The 12,338-nt window shown below is 36.7% G+C and overlaps 1 pseudogene; it reads left to right on the top strand.

Annotated features, from left to right (window-relative positions):
- Positions 1–10,142: 10,142 nt before the first annotated feature.
- LOC113091886 (zinc finger BED domain-containing protein 4-like) lies at positions 10,143–12,019 on the top strand (annotated as a pseudogene).
- Positions 12,020–12,338: the final 319 nt, after the last annotated feature.

Genomic DNA, 12,338 nt, shown 5'->3' with positions numbered 1-12,338 from the left:
CAGTGGATCTTTTATTTTGGTGGAAAACTACAGTTTCTGTCAAAAACATGTTTTAGTAATGTGTCTCATTTCAAGTTGTGCACATTTGTGCAGTGAAAATGTGTTGCACAGTACGAGCAGGGAACCTTCAACCAGTTGATTTCTAATGGGAACCCCCCCGGACTGTGTCTTCTTTACCGTGGGGAATGCAGAATGAGATTTCTACCGCAGGGCACTCTAAAATGTTAGAACCAGCAGCCTTAGTGTATACAGTGTGGTTGTGCTTCGGGTGATCCTTGAAAGTGTCCCAGCGCTAGGTCCTTTCTGACGCCGTCCCCTCCACTCTCTCCCACTTGTGCACTTTCTGTACCGTCCTGTATAAACATTTACATTTAATCATTTAACAGACGATTTTATCCAAAGCGACTTACAAATGAGAACAACAGAAGCAGTCAGGTGTACAAGCGAACAACAACAGTATACAAGTGCCATGACAAGTCTCAGTTAGTCTAGTACAGAAAGCATAGCCAGGTTTTTTTTTTTTTTATATATATATGAAAGACAAGAAAAGATGGAAAAGTGCTAGCATTAGTTGGTTAAGTTCCGGTGAAAAAGATGAGTCTTAAAATGTTTCTTGAAAATGAGTAAAGACTCAGCAGTTCGGATTGAGATTGGGAGGTGATTCCAGCAGCTGGGCACAGTCCAGGAAAAGATCCGTGAGAGTGATTTTGAAGCTCTTTGGGATGGCACCACAAGGCGTCGTTCACTTGCAGAGGGCAAACTTCTGGAGGGAACATAGATTTAACCAATGAGTTTAGGTGTGTCCACAATGTTTCACAATAACTTTGATATTGTGAAATATATTTAACTGAAAACTGAATGCAAAATAAATCACACGATATTTTCACTTTACAGTTCAGTAACAGTGAGGTTGGAAACAAAGTGGACAACACTATTCATTAAACACTTATTTAATGTATTCAGATGAAAATTTACAATATTAACAAATTATTCACAAGCAGTGTTTTCAGAGCCCCCAGTTACACTGTTTTAATCAAAACACTAGTAATACAGTGTAGAAAAACAAATAAAATCTAATTCAGTAAATTTTTAATAAACTAAGTACAATCAAAACCTATCACAAAAGGTCAAAGCATCTCTAGCAGAAGTGACAGTGCAATGTAGCAGATGAACAATTTCTTACCAATGTTTCAAGAATAAACTGGATCCTGGATGACTCTACAAGGGGAAAGAAGAAATAGTTTACTGAAAAGTTCTTAAAAAGCAGGATTTCATATTATACCATTTCTTTAAACCACTGGATCTCAAACTTTTTATACCAAGTACCACTTCAGAAAATATTTGTTATTAAATATTAAGTTGCACCATAATGACCAACATTACATTTCAGCAGCGTAGTAGGCCAAACTATTCAGCTACAGGTCTACAGTTAAAAAATGAGGCAGTTTTATTCTAATAAGAATATTAATTGTTGTCAGACACTTTACCATGGGAAATACAGTTTGAACATTAACACTACAACTGTGCTTACATACACAGGTAAATGAAAAAAAGTTTAAATTAAAATGTAATTTTAAATGTAATTATGTAACAAAAGTCACAAAACTTTACTTTACTTTAACTCTAACATACTTAAATGTGCAAAAAAAAAACTTACTCAAAGATTAAGTTAAAATGTATTAACATTAATTAGTTTAATTTAGTGATTCACCTGCATAACAACTAGAGGGGGCCTGACACTTTGAGAACCATGGCTTTAAACAATCCTTTTATTTATTTATTCATTTTCATTAATTCATTAAAATTATATTATTTAAAAACTGACATTTGCACTTATATGTTTCAGAAAACACTTTGAAACTATTATAAGAATACAAACATATATAACACACCTAATGCATGGGATACATATCAGGAAAATATGGGAAAATCTCTAAACCATCTCTAAATCTCTCTTACCAGCAACACATTAGGTGAGCATCTAACTTGATCAGCTGTGATAAAGCAATGCAAAAATAGACACACGGGTATTTATTTATCTGCAGGTTACATGTCCTTTAAACTACCCATTTGTAAACTCTGGTAATACTTTACTATTTTCAAAAGATAATAAAGATAACGTTAGCGATTATCTTACCTCATTTTGCCAGGATGTTTTCAGGACCTCGCAGAACACCTGACCCTTCTTGTGTTCACAGTTTTTGTTCTCCATTGACATGTCACGACTCAAATTCGCTCAAAATAAATAAAAAATGTACAGGCAAATATGAAATAATTCGGGACCGATAGAGCAGTCAGTTTTAACGAGCAACAGCTCACAGCCGCCTCACTCACAGAAAGACGACAATAACGGTCATATTTTTAAATGTAGAAAGGCGCGAACCGATTCATTGTCCAGTTTCCTGAATGACAGCCAGATTAACCAATCATGATAGAAGTAATAAAATAAAACTACCAATGGGAGTTGTTTCAGTGTGATAAAGCAGCGAAATGTATATAGTTTTATTGTTGTTGATGATAATATTTAACATATACCTTTAGATTTTAGAATAGGTGTCATGACTAAAATATTTTAAAATGCTATTAAAATAATTAATTTAAATAATTTAATGTAAATAATTTAAAAGCTTGTTAACCTTTTTCTACCATTTAGCATTAAACATTTTTAACGTTGTTTCATTAAAACAACTGACCTTATTTCAGCCATATTTCAATGTTGAAAGTTGGTCATGTGCTGGAAGTTTTTCAACAGTTCATCTTTAAACGTTGAATCAACGTTGTTTCAACGTTGAAACCACAACTGTCCTTATTTCAACCATATTTCAACATTGAAAGTTGGTCATGTGCTGGATGTTTTTCAACCATTCAGCTTTAAACGTTGAATCAACGTTGTTTCAACGTTGAAACCACAACTGACCTTATTTCAACCATATTTCAACGTTGAAGGTCGGTCATGTGCCGGCTGGGAACTGACAAGCAGGGAATCAATGACTTTTGCTGCTGTTTTCAAAGATTTCGGTAAGTTTAGATGAGAGCATTTGACAGGTCTGTGAAAGGTTTGCTGTGTTTTATTTATTTATTTTAAATGGGTGACTGGAAATAGGCTCATTTATTTAGCCTAAAGTTAAACATATAAACTAAGTTAACTGTTAATCGGTGACATCACTTACATCAGCGCGACAATAAACTGAATCATGTGTTTTAATGTCTCATGGTAAACAAATATTGACATAAACTATTGATTTCAGCCTTTCGGGAGAGGAAAAAAACCTCAGCAACAGGGGAAGCTCCAAGATTTAGCAATTTCTGAAGGCAGAAGAACTGCGAAAGCTTCTTAAATTTTTAAGAAGGCTTTGACATCCACAAGTAAGCTATATTAAATAAGAAAACCTAGAAACAAATTCTGTTACGTTACGAAATAGTTTTCTTTATTTTCTTCTTTTTATTTTACTCTCTGCTTTAGCTTGGTTCCTTGTAATAAAACTGGTATTGTACACTAAATATGGTTGTCTCTGTGACAAATTGCTTATGTTCCTATATTCTTCAGTGATAATGACCTGCTACACCCCAGAGTCCTGTCAGACTACATCTACAAAGAACACTGAACCATACAGTTAATAACCACAAATATACACTATTGTTCAAAATTCAGTAAGATATTTTATGTTTTTGAAAAGACATCTCATGCTCACCAAAGCTTTTTTTTTTTCAGGAAAAAAATTCAAAAGAACAGCATTTATCTGAAACAAAAAAAGTGACACTCACTTTTCATCGATTTAATGCATCATTGCATAGCATTTTTTCTTTTTAACTAAACTATTAAGCTTTAGTGAGGGGCGTGGTTCATCCTGCTGCTATTGGGAGAAGCATGCACAAGCTCTCAGTCCAGTCTGTTTTTCCACCTTGCCGTTCTCCGGTGGCTTTTTACCCGATCTCTCCACGCCAGTTACTGCAATCAGACACAGGTGTTTATTAGTGTATACATACTAATACATGCTGTTTTAAGACCTCAGGATGTCATTCTTGCTCCCAGTAGTATGTGTATGTATTGGCTGTAACTAATGGATACCTGTTCTTCAGCAGCATAGCAGTTTTAATTTGTCAAGAACTAGCATTAACATTGTCTCTGACATGACAGACTTTAAAGTGTTACTGTAGAACTTATTCATCCATAATGGTTGTCAAGTGAAATTGCAACTTGTTTTTTTTTTTTTTTTTTTACTTACAGGAGTCCTGTGAAACTAACTGGAATCACATTGAAGCCATCATTTCAACATTCAGGAAAAGACGATATAATCATAAACAGCTACAGCAAGATTTCAATCATCCAACAGTTGTCATTTGCTTTTGATGATGGTCTGAGAGCCACTAGTGAAACCAGAACCCTAATTGAAATTGCTAGTGATGTCAGGGAGTATCAGAGGGTAACTTTTACTTTTTTTTTTTTTTTCTTGCTGAAAAGTTTAAAGTTTTGCAGATGTTAGTTAAAGTAGGGGATATGAGGTTTATCCCTGAATTTACTGAGGTCTGTGTTAAGGAATGAGCATTTGAAACTGTTTTCATTGTCAGAGGTGACCATCCAAGTCAAGATACTCTCTCTGCTTTGAGAAGCAGACCCTGACTCGAAGTCAGAAGCAAGTAATGAGGAAGACCTGTCAAATAGCTGACAAGACTTCCAGCATGGCTTTAAGCGTGTGGGGTGATAGCCAGGTTGATGTTGGAAAGTGGTACGAGTTACAGAACGTGTCAGTCCCGCAGTTTGACATGAAGCCATGCATTTGGACCACTTTGCAGACTGAGATCAAGGATCTGCCTGACTTGGGTAACTGCTTTCAGAGCGATGAACATGCCATTATCACCATTGAGGGAGACATAGTTGACACTACATACAAATGTTGTCTTTTTATGAAATCTCTCGGCTCAATTTTTCGATTTGTGTTCTTTGTCTGAGTGGCAAGGTGTCAGGTCCAGTGTTGGGAAGGTTACTTTGTGTTCTTGTGTAACTTTTTGTTACATGTGTTGTGCGCATGTGTAAAAATGGCGGAAGTACAGTATTGTTCAAAATAATAGCAGTACAATGTGACTAACCAGAATAATCAAGGTTTTTCGTATATTTTTTATTGCTACGTGGCAAACAAGTTACCAGTAGGTTCAGTAGATTCTCAGAAAACAAATGAGACCCAGCATTCATGATATGCACGCTCTTAAGGCTGTGCAATTGGGCAATTAGTTGAATTAGTTGAAAGGGGTGTGTTCAAAAAAATAGCAGTGTGGCATTCAATCACTGAAGTCATCAATTTTGTGAAGAAACAGGTGTGAATCAGGTGGCCCCTATTTAAGGATGAAGCCAACACTTGTTGAACATGCATTTGAAAGCTGAGGAAAATGGGTCGTTCAAGACATTGTTCAGAAGAACAGCGTACTTTGATTAAAAAGTTGATTAGAGAGGGGAAAACCTATAAAGAGGTGCAAAAAATGATAGGCTGTTCAGCTAAAATGATCTCCAATGCCTTAAAATGGAGAGCAAAACCAGAGAGACGTGGAAGAAAACGGAAGACAACCATCAAAATGGATAGAAGAATAACCAGAATGGCAAAGGCTCAGCCAATGATCACCTCCAGGATGATCAAAGACAGTCTGGAGTTACCTGTAAGTACTGTGACAGTTAGAAGACGTCTGTGTGAAGCTAATCTATTTTCAAGAATCCCCCGCAAAGTCCCTCTGTTAAAAAAAAAGGCATGTGCAGAAGAGGTTACAATTTGCCAAAGAACACATCAACTGGCCTAAAGAGAAATGGAGGAACATTTTGTGGACTGATGAGAGTAAAATTGTTCTTTTTGGGTCCAAGGGCCACAGGCAGTTTGTGAGACGACCCCCAAACTCTGAATTCAAGCCACAGTACACAGTGAAGACAGTGAAGCATGGAGGTGCAAGCATCATGATATGGGCATGTTTCTCCTACTATGGTGTTGGGCCTATTTATCGCATACCAGGGATCATGGATCAGTTTGCATATGTTAAAATACTTGAAGAGGTCATGTTGCCCTATGCTGAAGAGGACATGCCCTTGAAATGGTTGTTTCAACAAGACAATGACCCAAAACACACTAGTAAACGGGCAAAGTCTTGGTTCCAAACCAACAAAATTAATGTTATGGAGTGGCCAGCCCAATCTCCAGACCTTAATCCAATTTAGAACTTGTGGGGTGATATCAAAAATGCTGTTTCTGAAGCAAAACCAAGAAATGTGAATGAATTGTGGAATGTTGTTAAAGAATCATGGAGTGGAATAACAGCTGAGAGGTGCCACAAGTTGGTTGACTCCATGCCACACAGATGTCAAGCAGTTTTAAAAAACTGTGGTCATACAACTAAATATTAGTTTAGTGATTCACAGGATTGCTAAATCCCAGAAAAAAAAAAATGTTTGTACAAAATAGTTTTGAGTTTGTACAGTCAAAGGTAGACACTGCTATTTTTTTGAACACACCCCTTTCAACTATTTGCCCAATTGCACAGCCTTAAGAGCGTGCATATCATGAATGCTGGGTCTTGTTTGTTTTCTGACAATCTACTGAACCTACTGGTAACTTGTTTGCCACGTAGCAATAAAAAATATACTAAAAACCTTGATTATTCTGGTTAGTCACATTGTACTGCTATTATTTTGAACAATACTATATATATATATATATATATATATATATATATATATATATATATATATATATATATATATATATATATATAATTTTTGTAAGCTATATACTAGGGATGCACCGAAATGAAAATTCTTGGCCGAAACCGAAAACCGAAAAAGAGAAAACCAAGGCCGAAAACCGAAACCGAAACACCGAAAGAAATTATGCCAATTATTAGTACCATTGCATTTATTGCTATGACCGTGTACTAACTTTACTAAAATTAAGACATTGCAATTGCATACATTAATATTAAAGTTTCAAAGATAATTACAATTACATAACTTATTAAAAAAAAAAATACATAAAAATACATAATTACAAATGATACAAATATTTATTAAGCACATTGCAACAATGCACAGTATAAAATAAAATTCAAACTAAAAATGTATCCCACTCATGTGTATATTTAATAATAATGTACAGGCTTACTGGCCTGCAGAAAGGTTTTAAAATGAACAGTTCTCTCATAAAAACAAAGTGCATTTAGGTGAAGTGCATTTGAAATTTTCTATGTAGGACTAGAAAGTGCATTACTTCTCCAGTTGGCAAGACTGTTATCACTTCTGGGGATGGGGACTTCAGACAGATAACCATCTAGCTGTTGAGCAGTTGAGCTTGTCATCTGCCTGACATTAGAGAAATATTTGAGAGAGTGTATTTAAATAGGGCCAGGGCATAAATAAACATTTTTTTTCAAATTAAAGCAGAAATCTAGCAGAAAATCTAGCATAAATATGGCTACAATCTGATATTATGTATGTGTGTGTGTGTATATATATATATATATATATATATATATATATATAGTAGCCTAAAGAACAAAATAGCCAACGTATTATTATTATTTGAGGCACTTTCTTGCAGAATTCCACTGAACATATCAGACAGCGATGGTGCATGCCACTCATCTGGTGCAGAGACGAGTCTTTTTTTTCTGCGCTCTGATCTGTCTCCTGTGCTTGGCGCTTCTCCGTCTCCACGCGGGTTCTCCGCATCCAGCGCGGCCTGGATCATTTCTCGTGCGCGCTGCCTTATTTTCGCATCCAAGTAATGGTCTTTATAACGCGGATCAAGCACATTCGCGATGAAGTGCAGAGGATCCGAAAAGATCTCAGTGAGACGTGTGCTAACAGACTCTATAAGACTGTACTTTTCTTTGTTTTTACTTCGTGTTCCGTCTTAATATCTTTATTAGGAGACGTTTTAGTGCTGCGAATAAAGGAAAACGAAGAGAGAGAATGTTCTCACTGGTGTTAAGTGAATGTCGCGTGGAGCTAGTGGTCTTTGCTATGCAGGTGCACGTGCAGGTCGCGGTTTCTGTTTGCGTCATCACAACATTTCGGCCGTGTTGTTTCGGTGATAAAAGTCTATCGGCCGAAAACCGAAAAGGCCATTTTCGGCCGAAAATTTTCGGTGGCCGAAATTTCGGTGCATCCCTACTATATACATAATCTTATATATACAAAATCAGTATACATAATCTTCCATATAAAAAAAAAATCTTCCTTAGTGCAGCTTTAAAAATCATCACATATTAAAACACAGTTGTTTATCCTGTCCCATACTAAAATGTATTTTTTTTTAATTCTCTAGGGTGAGGCTGTCTCAGATTTATTTGATTCTTCTGGAGATACAGATGCAACGATAGTGAAAGGGAGGTTCAAATGGCAACAGATGATCCACTTCACAAAATTGGCACAGACACAGGAATGGACACAGTTCTCAAATCAACAGGCTCCATCACAAAGGCAGAGGCTCTGCTGCTGATAATGACTCATGCTGTCACAGTGTCTGGGTTGTGTTCCCTGGGTTTCCACTAGATGTCCTCCTTTCCCACTGTGTTTGTCACTTCATGAATCACATTCCTCACGTCCCTGCTTAATTATTGCACCCAGCTGTCACTAATTACCAATAGAGATCGACCGATGTATCTGTTTACCGATATTTTTCCCGATATTTAAGCATTTTTCCATAATCGGGTATCGGTTTTGTAATATCGGATTCGCCAATTTACGGCTCCATCTTGTGGCCGTTTTGAGATTTCCGCCATAGCAGCCCAGGCGTCTGAGGAGATCAGTTAACAACAACTCAGTGCACAGGTAAAGTATATGTTTTACTTGGTTTGCTTTAATTAATCAACTTTATTTAACATGACAGACATGCACAAATGAGATCTGAGACATAAATTCCTGATATAGTTAATTTATGCAGCTTGTTTCTAAACAATTGAGACGAACTCATTGAGTCACATAGTGTAATTCGTCATGTCCTGTCCCAATAAAGACTTTTACATGAATTAAATAAAACCGACATGAATGAGTGCATGTTGAAAATAAAAGCGCTGAATTTAATTCTCTATCTGTTGTATTTGCTCACCATTAGTCTAGAAGAGAAAGTTCGTTCATATTGCTTAGCAACTGACAGATTATCAGGATGCTTAAGCACGGCCACTGAATGAAACTTTTGACAAGATTATCTTGTTTAAACACCCTAGATTATATTATAATTTACTACATAAGAATTATTTCGCTAATACACATATAAATATAGCCTACCGCTTTGTGGAAATTAATTATTTATTATCTCCATGCGCGATCGCGGTTGATTAAGTTATAGTCAAACAGCACTTTGTCAGGTGGCATTTCATGATCTAACGTTAGATTGAATCTAGATCATAAAATGACAACTGACAAGTGCTGTTTAACTTTATATAGTCTCAGAAAAAAAAAAATAATATTGCTCAGCACCTGACTGGGTTGATGATCAGGAAGCCTCAAGCAGGGCCACTGCATGACATTTTTGACAAGATTATCTCGTTTAAACCCCCTAAATTATATAATCATTTGATTTACTACATAACCATTATTTAGTTAATACAAATCTAAATAAATGCAGCTCTGTGGAAATTATTTATTATCTCCACACGCGATCGCTGTTGAGTAGCCCAATTTGTTTTGTGTAAATGCATAGATAAGTTACAGCACTTTGTCTGAAAGCATTTCATGATCTAGACCGACAAACATAATAATTAATAACACTAGTTGGAAAATGCAATGATGTATGCTGTTTTGTTTGTTACTTTCCTGACAATGTTATATATTCCAGCTAATAATATTCAGTGAATTAAATAAAAATTACCCAGTGAATTATTCCTCACTCTTAAACCTATTAAATGGCACATAAACCTTCTAAAACTGTTTAAAATAAATTACATTTCTGCAAAGGTGATATAACTCCCCTGTCATTTATTTTCTCCATTTTAAAACATTAGACTTTTAACATTTATTTTACCTATTGTTAACATTGTTGCTGATAATGCTTATAAATCATATGTATAATTTAGATATAAATTATATAATGTAATATATTTTTTTATTGTAATTTGAAGATTTAATTTAACATGAAAAACTGCTAACTTTCAGCACTTTTTTTAAGATGACTGAAAGGAGGAAAAATCAAAGTGAGGTATGGACTTACTTCACTCAGCCAATGGCAGGAGTAGCAGTTTGCAAAGAATGCCAAATGAACATAAGCATGGGGTCAAAATCTACAACAACAAAAAATACCTCCAACATGTGGAACCACTTAAAGATACATCACTCAACTATCTTTGAAGAGGCAAATAAAAAAAGAGACGCTGAAGAGGCAAAGACATCCAGCCACATTCAAGCATCTCTTCCTATGATGTTTGAAAAGCAGACAAAGTGGAAGACGGCTGATGTCCGCTCAAAAACACAGGATGATTACAGAAATGATAGCTACAGACAATCAGCCTTTCACCATGGTTCAAAATAAAGGCTTCCAGAGACTCATGGCAACTACAGAACCAAGATATACTCTGAAGAGTGAGAAGTTCTATCGCACAGAGATGTTCCCCAGTATTCACAACAGTATCGTTGAGAAGGTTAAAGCACTGCTTAAGCCTGATAACGCAGGTTATAACTTGGCTTTTACCACAGACTGCTGGTCCGGTACAACTGAATCCCTAATGAGCTTGACATGCCATTTCATTGATGATCAGTGGATTCGCAGACAAGTAATTCTAAACACAAAAGCAATGATGGGATCACACACTGGAGAGTGCATTAGCAAGATGTTTTTGGGCATGCTGGAAGAATGGGACATTGACAAAGATAGAGTGGTTCTTGTTCTCAGGGACAGTGGTGCTAACATTGTTAAAGGTATGAGAATTGCTGAACTGCCTGACATGAGCTGCAGTGCCCACATATTACAGCTAGTTGTCAATGACGGCCTCAACTCACAAAGAGCTGTCCAAAATATCCTGTCAGTGCTGAAAAGCTGTGCTACACATTTTAATCATTCAGTACTAGCTAAATAGCGTTTAGCAGTGATCCAGCAGGATCTTGGGCTACCTGCACATGCCATCATTCAGGCTGTCCCGACCCGATGGAATTCCACCCTGCACATGCTGGTCAGGATGCAAGAGCAGAGAAGAGCTCTGAACATATATGCCAGTGAGCATAGTGGGTTCAATAGCCTGAGTGCTGATCAGTGGAGTATTGTCAGCAATCTTATTGAGACACTTTCTCCAGTGGAGGAGGTCACTCTTGAGATGAGTCACTATGAGAGTTCAGCATCATGCATCATCCCATCTGTCAAAGTTCTGAAGATGTTGCTAAGCAGTCAAGGTCCCTCCTCTCATGGGATTAAAACAATGAGACAGGAGATGCTGGAGAGTCTCACCCGACGGTTTGCAAAAGTGGAGGAGGTGAAATGTGCAGTCCTTGCCTGTCTTCTGGATCCAAGGTACAAGGCACATGCCTTTTCATCTGACACCACACTGTTGAATGCAAAAGTTTGGCTTGAGGAGGAGACAGAAACCTTAGAGCAAGACAACAACACACAAGGTGAAGGAACACAGTCAGATGATTCCAGTTTCAAAAAGGCCCCGTACAGAAGAAACCCAAGAAGAAACTGATTGATGAGATGTATGATACTCTGCTTGGTGCTACTAGTTCTGAAGTTGGTGGGTCTAGCCTTGAAAGAGAGCTTCAGCAGTACCTTTCAGAATCAGTGATTGATAGGAAGATGGGCAAGCCACTTGAATGGTGGAAACAAAATGAGAAAAGGTTCCCCATTCTTGCTCGTCTGTCAAGAAAGTTCCTTTGCCCCCCACTGTCTTCGGTGCCCAGTGAACGAGTCTTCAGTGAAGTGGGAGCCATTTATGAAAACAAACGAAGCAGACTTACAGGGCAGAATGCTGAAAGACTCTTTTTCTACACTACAACCTAGTTCTGCTTAATTGGGAGTATTAAGTTACACTACTAAATAGCTATGCACTTCTAAATAGCCCCCCGCCCCACCAATATGTTATAATCATTTTTGTGCTTTATTTTTTTTACCTGTTTTTTTTTTTTACCTCATCAAAGCTTTTATTTTAAAACAAAGACACTTAGTAACGGTGCACTTAAATTTTTTGGACTCAGACCCCTCTATTTATTTGTGTATAAATATAACGTTTTTTTTGTATGCAAGGAGGGAGTGATTGTTATAAATAAAATGGTTTGTTCAGCTCATTTGTGTTGTAATAATTGTCAAAAACAGAAGTATAACAGTAAATAAATATCGGTTCTGCATATCGGTTATCGGGTACATAAACATGCAAATAAT

Source organism: Carassius auratus, unplaced genomic scaffold, assembly GCF_003368295.1.
Source record: "Carassius auratus strain Wakin unplaced genomic scaffold, ASM336829v1 scaf_tig00214331, whole genome shotgun sequence".
NCBI classification, from domain to species: domain Eukaryota; kingdom Metazoa; phylum Chordata; class Actinopteri; order Cypriniformes; family Cyprinidae; genus Carassius; species Carassius auratus.
The sequence above is the reverse complement of the archived record's forward strand: the minus strand, read 5'-3'. Positions and strand labels throughout refer to the sequence as shown.